This window comes from Lactuca serriola, chromosome 5, assembly GCF_051521515.1.
Source record: "Lactuca serriola cultivar US96UC23 chromosome 5, Lser_US96UC23_V15, whole genome shotgun sequence".
Lineage (NCBI taxonomy): Eukaryota > Viridiplantae > Streptophyta > Magnoliopsida > Asterales > Asteraceae > Lactuca > Lactuca serriola.
In genome coordinates, this window is record NC_136412.1 from 345,280,704 (window position 1) to 345,287,718 (window position 7,015).

General features: G+C 31.5%; 1 long non-coding RNA gene across 1 annotated transcript; it reads left to right on the forward strand.

Moving 5' to 3' along the window:
- Positions 1 to 4,311: 4,311 nt before the first annotated feature.
- On the forward strand, positions 4,312 to 6,471 carry LOC145052081 (uncharacterized). The gene is made up of 6 exons (XR_013683966.1): positions 4,312 to 4,398; positions 4,472 to 4,587; positions 4,667 to 4,724; positions 6,028 to 6,104; positions 6,178 to 6,281; positions 6,355 to 6,471. It is a non-coding gene; the product is annotated as an uncharacterized LOC145052081 (long non-coding RNA).
- Positions 6,472 to 7,015: the final 544 nt, after the last annotated feature.

The following is a 7,015-nucleotide window of genomic DNA, read 5'->3' on the forward strand; positions in this document are numbered from 1 at the left end:
AAGTTCTATGTCAGACGGATCAAAGTCGAGAAACAAACTGTTGGACATTAAGAATGATTATGTTCCATGTCTTTGTCCACATGATATCTTGTAGAATGGAGGATTATATGATCCCTTATCTAAAGGACGCGTCATTGACTAGGCCAGAGTTCGACAACGACTTTTGAGAGTTACGATTGCTAATCGGATTTTGAAGTCATAATTGCAGTTACAATTATTAGACTTATCAAAGTGAGAGACTGTTAGATTAGGTGTCTAAGCCTATAACTGTAATTTGTATGTACTTGACCCGATAGTAGCATGGTCCTTTTGGGTTGCCTTCACCATAACAATTTGATAGGATGAATTATGAATAGAGAGGTAGATTTTGGATTTATTAATATATTATAATAATAATATATTAATTGAGAAATCATATTATTTAATTAGTATTGATCGGAAATTAATTTGGTGATCAAAAGAGACTGATTAATTACGGGGACTGATGTTGCAGTTATCTAATAGTTGCAAGTTGGGCTTATGGATCCCTAGTAAGGGGTGGACGAAATTATATGTGTAACCCACATAGATTTCGTCCAAAGGGGGCCTTCTGGAAGGATCTACTGGACTGCTTAAGGCATAAGCAATCAGATTAGGGTTTTACCTGAAACCCTTGCAGCTCATCTATATATGGAACTCCTTGGCTACTTGAAATCGGTCAAAGCATTAAGAAAAAGAACCCTAGCCGATTTTAGAGCCTCCATTACCTCTTTCATATTCTTCCAATTGCTACTTGGTGTTTGTGACTCATTAGAGGTGCAACAATTGAGGCACTAAACTCTTGAAGGTCAAGATCTACAAGCTACAAGGAAAAGGTATTCATCTAACTTTGTTTTAATTATAATTCTCGAAAATTGTATACTAGATTAGGGTTCATGCTTTGGATAATATTTTGCATGTACAACTTGAGAAAAAACTAGATCCAAAACATTAGGGTTGCATGTACATCATAGGGATGTTGTAGTGCTCAAACCCATAAGATATTTGGGCTAGATATAAGAAATATAAATTTAGAATTTTTAATTATAGGCCTTTTAGTGTCAAAATTGGGTTGTGGCCCCTCCCGATTTCACTAGTGACTCAGTAATCCGATTTCTCCAATTTCTCCAAAGCGACAAGTCAAAATCGATTCTATTATGTTTGTGTTCCGTTGTCCTACTGTCCGGTCCTTAATTGACAGCTTCGAGAGCTAAACAAATCATCAACTCAATTTCACATCTAGCTTAAAAAATCCCAAGTTTCTTAGATGAGTTATTGTTACAGAACTGAAAACAACCAATTAGAATTTACAAAACTGAAAATCTTTTGGGTTAGGTTTGCTAATCTGCTTCAAACAAGAACAATACCCACCACAAATAGTTTGTTACAAATTTTAGATGAGTTATTGTTTTCACTTATACTCTATTTTACACATTGTTAAATTGGTTATTGCAGATTTTTGTTATTGTTTCTCTGGAATAAGCTGGTGAATGATTTGTCTATTTTTTTATTGAATCAATTGTTCCTTCATTTTGATTTTTATAGATACAATCATGAGAATAATGAAAACCTTAGGATTATTTTTACAAAGGAAAGGTTGATGACGAAGAAACTCACAATGAAAGTGAAGAGAGTAAATGTCACAAAGCTTCAACAAATGAGTTGTAATTCTTTTTCTAGGTGTTTTTGGTGTTTATTTGTTGAAAACAATTTGGTTTTATTTTTTTATTTACTTTGGTAAGAAAGTTAATTTTAGTTTATAATACTTTCGGCCCCCAAAATTAATTGGTCACCACCACTGCTCCAATTCCAAAGCGTCTGGAAACAACGATGATATTGAAGCCGAGTCAAATCGTCCAAGCCATCAGTTGAATACTTGTTCGTAAGCCGCACTCAAAATTAATTGTATATATAATTCCAAACAACATTAATGTAAACGATTGATAAATAATCATATTAACAAATTTAGGTTATTTTACGAAAATAATACAAAGTAAACAAATTGATATGGATCTAAGTTGTTTTATAAATTTGAAAAAGTAAATGATTTAATATGTTGGTTTTATAAGGTGTAATTTATTAAAACAATAATATTACCTCAGTCTCAATTCCATACAAATAGGGTAGGAGATGTAAAATGGTCGACACCCTAAACCGTAAAATTGGATACTGCTTTCACAGAAAACCTCCGACATGAAAATAACAACATTAACAATAATAGTAATAATAAATAAATAAAAAGAAATTATATCGTGACCAATGCCCTGCATATAATCCAAAGAATGTGTAATTTAAAAAGACATATAATATGGAGAAGGTGTAATTTATAAGGACATATACGAAAGGTGTCCACAAAAAATGTATATTTTATTGTTGGTGTTTGCTCATTTATTTATTTATTTTTTTAAGTTAATGAATGTAACATTGCATTTATATTCATACATTTTTTAAATAAACCAATGTAAACAAAATTTTCACCTAACATTTTAAATGGTGCACTGAACATTTAAATAAACTGGTTACGATACTAAATATTGGTACTAATTTGAAAGCATTGATTGGAGAAACAGGAACTAAGTGGCACATTGGAGAGTGAATCAGAAGTATTGAAGAAAGAAATTTCAGAATCCAAACATGTGTGTTGGTCGGTATGTGTGTGTTTTGAATTAGAAAGAACCTGATGACGAAGATGACCTATATTTTTGTTTTGTTTGTATGTATTTGGATTTTGCAAGTGAAGCACTAAACATGTGTCCGTATGTAAGAAGAGGGGAAGAGAGAGGGGGGGTGGTTATTGGTGGAGAGGGGTAGGTAGGTAGGATTTTATTTTTTAGTTTTTCTAAATATTTTAATATTGAAATTAATAGAAAAAAAAAAGAAAAAATAAATGAAAAAGATAAAAGACTCATTTCAAATTGTTTATGACCAAATCAACCAAAAATTGAGATTTTAAACCAAAGATGCAAGTTAAAAACTTTTGAACTCCTTCGCATAAATAAATATTGTAATATTCAAGGGACCATTTATGTCAATTGTTTGGAATACATATGGAAGTTGGGGGAAACAAACCGCATTTTACAAAACTCACGATCCGGAGACATGTAGGTTAGAAAGGTTTTAATTTTGGAAAAGGTTTTATAAAAATGACCGTTGGAATTGGGAAGCCAAAAGGTTTGGTTCGGTGTATTGGCGCATAAAATATCACCTTCTCTACTCTTCCTTCTTCACTTCACTCATCCCGCTTCGTTCTCCTAACACCGTCGGAGACGACTCATCACGACCTCTGTAACTCAGCTCACCGGAGACACAAGCACTCCCACCCTTCGTAGGACACTCACAACCATGTCGATAATCCTAAGAAGTTATCTGTAACTTTTCATTCTTTTTCCCTCTTATTTTAGTTCTCTAGGGTTTTCTGTATTTCAGATGTTGTAATCTCCTCTATATGTATGGATAAGAGAAAAATCGAAGCATAGTTGCGTTTTTTTTTTCAGTAACCTCTGGTTTTCTAATTGCACAAGTTGTATTGCAACTTAAAATCATAAGGAAACTACATAGTTTTTCTGTAGTTTTGTTGATCGTTTCGTTAGGGTTTTCTCCTATATCTTTTTATTGATTTTTTTCTCTGTAAAATCTGATTTAGCGTGTCTGGTACGCTTGTTTCAAAATGTGTTCGTATGAATAACCAATTTTATCAGATCAGACCACAAATGTCTTACTCAAATCTCTTGTTATGAATAACCAATTCTGGCTAACAACAACATTATCATCATGGGTTATTATTAGGGTCACATAATCTGCCACATTTATCAACACATAGATTGATTCCCCATGGTACATAAATTTCTAAAGATTATGAAACCAAACTGTACTTTGTTAATTACTTAATATTAATAAACATACAAAATATCTAATAGGGTAATAATGAAAAGCCTTTCCATATTGTTTATAGGCTTCAAATTGCTAATGTTGTATGCATCAGATGTTGGACAAGTACCAAATGTTGAGGTATAAATAAATTTATCTGTTTACATGTTCACAACATTCATCACATATTACAATGCTTTCCTATTAAGTAACTTGTTTACTAGCCAATTTAGCCTTGTAGTATTAGTTGTTTGATTTAAAACTGGTTATTGCTGATGCAGAAAACAATGAGGATTCAGACTCGTACTTAGAGCCATCCATCACCTATAGAATTAGAAATTATACCCATCTGTAAGTTTTTACACACAATTCTAAGAGTTTAAATTTTATCATTTTAAAATTATTGTTAGTTACTTGTCCCTGCAGCTTCTCAACCTGATTTTGTATCAAACATGGTTCCAATTTTTCAATAAAGAATTTGTACGCAATGTATCCTTTGATCATCTATTACATGTAAGTTTTTAAAGTGCATTGTTGCTCATACTCCCATTTAAATTACATGGCTTTAATTACAATGAATGTGCAGGCATGTTGGTTGTTTTGTTCAAATGACATGGATCCTATCAATAAGTTTGTGAAACTTTTTAACATGAATCAGTTACCCCTGCTTCTGATCATGAACCAAATCCATGGGAATTGAATGTTAGTGCATTTGATGTGATACAATTTGGTTCCATCTTTTCATAAAGTTAAACTTGAATGACATGGATTTTTTTGACAGATGTCTAATGCTTCTCCTGGTCAGCATCTTGGCTTTTTGCTCAGTAGAGAGGATGCAGGTGAGGCTCTTTCTGAAAAAAAAAATTATTTAAGGTTGTATAATAGAATAACTGTCCCTAAATATAAACTTTTTAACCTTTCTCAATTGCATCAGTTGAAGGATATTATTCCTAACATGACTTGTTCTAAATCAGCATGTTGTTTTTCTTTCCTACCTTTTCTATTTTAATCCTACTAGCAATTTAGGGCATCCATAGAAATTTGAGGGAATTGGAATGGAATAATCCTTAAGTTACACATGTGGTTGACAAAATGGATGGAATTGGATTCCATTAAACTCCTCCAAAATCTGTGTTCGGCGGATTTATCATTCCTAGGGAAGAATTGGAATTCCTTTATATATTTCTTCATTAAAAAGACTAAATTTGTCATTACAACCCAAATATTGTTTTTCGAATCTTGCATCTTCTTATGTATTGTCACCCCTAATTTACCCTAATATACAACTCTATAAATGTAGATATTTATAATCAATTGTTATATTAGTATTAATTAGTTATCTGTCTTCATTTTTAATGGTATGTTACTTTTTCTTTTAGTGTTTATGAAATTAGAGTATGTATGTTTGATGTTTACATAATTAGTGTTTACTAGTTGTTTTATGAGTTAAATCTTTTCCAGTAATTATCTATTCTTTTATAAAAAAAAAGTCACTAAAGGGTGTTTTGGTCATTTAACATAATTTCACTTCAATTCTTTTGAATAATTTGCAAACCAAACACAAAACAACACATAAAATGAATCGAAATCCTTTCCATTTTCTTCCAACTATACACATGACTTACTCCAATTTGTTGACCAATTTCATTCATTTTAAAAGTATTTTGCAAACCACAAGTTACTTTACATTACTCTGAGATTAATTGCTATACTTAATTCCGATTCCTTTGACAAAATTCCATTTTATACTCTGCAACAAGAAAAGGTTTTAGAAACCAAATACATATGTTGTGGTTTAGAAAAGGAAAAGAAGATGCCCCCGAGAATCAAAGTGTTAACATGTATGTTTTTACCCTTAACACTAGAAAAAACTTCATACTTTTTATGTTCTTATTTAGTTTTTATGTTAATGTTTAAAGGTACATTTTTAGTTCCATTGAATCTCAAATACCTTGCTTTATCAGATAACCGCCTTCAATCCATTGATTACAAGCTGACAAAGCCTAGAAACAGTATACATGTGTACAGGTAGCTATAGCTATGAGTCTACGACCCTATTTGTGTATGAGTCTACGACCCTGTTTGTGTATTTCCATAAATACCCCTCTGTATCTAAAACTTGTACTTATTTATTATTCTCAGGAAAATGATTGCTTATTTATTTAAAAGATCCTAAATATTGCATGGAAAATGCCTTCAACACTTATTCCGTACGCCTGGTAATTCCTTACAATTTATATTTGTTATTTAGTCAAGTTTTTTTATTTATCTAAAAAGTGTACATTCTTTTAGAAAACTAAGACATCATGGAAGGGAAATGCCACATGGTGGTGGTCTTTGGTGGATTGAAATGTTAGAAACAAGTGGTGAATATAAAGAGGGTGCTGGTGTTTAAGGTAATAATCAATTCTCTTTTATGAATAAAAATATAAATATGAGAATTTTGTGAAAAACTTCTATTTTTTGCAGGAACCTCTTCGTTCAGCTGTGATGCTTGAACAAGGATCTTATTGGTGTTACCTTTTAGCCAAACCAATTATATTAAGAAAGTACGGATTTCATCTCATTCTTTCTCATGATCTATACAAGAAATGCCATCAGGTATTGCAATTTTTGTTAATATTTTAGTAGATAATTTTGTTTTACTATTAGTACTTAATAGATAATTTTCTTTAATATTTACTTATAATAGCAATGTATTTATAGCTTTTCATCCAAAAACAACAATCGTTAACTTGAAGAAACACTAACAGGTTTTTTTTCTTATTATTATTGTTTTAATGGACGACAAGGGTATTTCAAGAAAAACTTCAATTTTTTGCGAACACATCATATGCCAAGTGAAATTGCGTTGGGTCAATGTTTTATGTATGGTATGACTATGATAGATGGTTTTTCTTTTTAGATTTGTTGGCATAATAATAGTGTACATCTATCTGGATTATAGGTCAGCAACCCGGGACCCAACACGTGTATGATTTTCCAAGGTAAAATTAATATTGTGTAGACATGTTTAATTTTCCAAGGTCCAATGATTTATTCAACATAACCAACTTCCTGTTGCTTTTTAAGATTTTGCACAACATCCAGCTGAAGAAGTTGATGAATACATACTCTGATAGACACGAGG